Here is a 1198-nt window from a genome sequence, read left to right as displayed (position 1 = left end):
TCCGACTCTTTTGCGACTCGGTGGACTACAGCCTGCCAGGCTCCTCTCTCCCTGGGATTTCCCAGGCAAGAATACTGGAGTGGGTTGCCATTTTCTTCTCCAGGGGATCTTCCAGAACTTGTCTCCTGCACTGGCAGGCATTTTCTTTACCCCTGAGCCACCAGGGAAGCCTTACAATAAAAACCTTTATGCATGTGGTCAATGGAAAACCGAATGACTCTGAAACATGGAAAAAAATCTTGCATGTATGATGTTGGATAACTATATATTTAAATTATATAAAACATAAAATATAAAAATCAAATAACTTTAAATTGCATAAAATACACTTAAACTTAAGTAACTTTAAATTACACTTTATCCATTATGTTTATTACACATAAAGCTCTTTAAAGGGGCAACTGTGACTTCTCCATGGACTAAGGGAGAGATCTTTGTGGTGTGGTTGGAAGGCAAAGAAAACTCACCTCACTGATTCAGTTTGCCTAGGATTGAGCCATAAACCAAACCAGTATGGTGCATGCTTAGGTGAGGTTTTTCTGTTTCTGTATTTAGCAGTAGACGCTGTCAGAAATACAGAAAATACAGACAAAAGAACTATTTGGGGACTGCATGTGGAAGCACAAGCATTGTGTGGGAAGAACCGCATGCTAGAGTCAGCTTGGGCATTTGACTGCCAGTGATGGTGTGGGCATCTCGTTTTCAGCTCTATCCTTAGCTCATTCCTACAGTACTTTGCACGGCTCCTGAATTATTCTTCTGTTTTCAGTATTTATTTTTTTATGCAGCTTTCGGAAGCCCACTGCAGACCCACTGTATCAATGTCTTTGTGGGTGGTGCCAGGTTGCTCCTTTTCAATAACAACCTAGGTGACGGTGAGCGCACCTTCCAAATGTACCTCTGGCCTATTCTCATGGCACTCTAAAATGATTTAGAGCCCCCGGACAGGCCAATCTCCAATTAAGAATCGATGGAGTTGGTGTAGATACTACATTAACGTTTCACGAGAGAGCCTCTTTTCCTTAAAAAGCTACCCAGGCCATTCTGGTACGACCCGCCCAAAGCGCCGCGACTTGGACCAAGGCGAGGCTGCAAGCCTCCTACCTGCGGGCGGGTGCTCGGGACAGCCGCGCACGCGCACGCGCACGCACTCGCGCACGCCGGCGCCTTCCTTTGGGAGCCCGGGGGCGGCGGCGCG

Source organism: Bison bison, unplaced genomic scaffold, assembly GCF_000754665.1.
Source record: "Bison bison bison isolate TAMUID 2011002044 unplaced genomic scaffold, Bison_UMD1.0 scf7180017864462, whole genome shotgun sequence".
Lineage (NCBI taxonomy): Eukaryota > Metazoa > Chordata > Mammalia > Artiodactyla > Bovidae > Bison > Bison bison.
Note: the sequence above shows the minus strand (reverse complement) of the source record.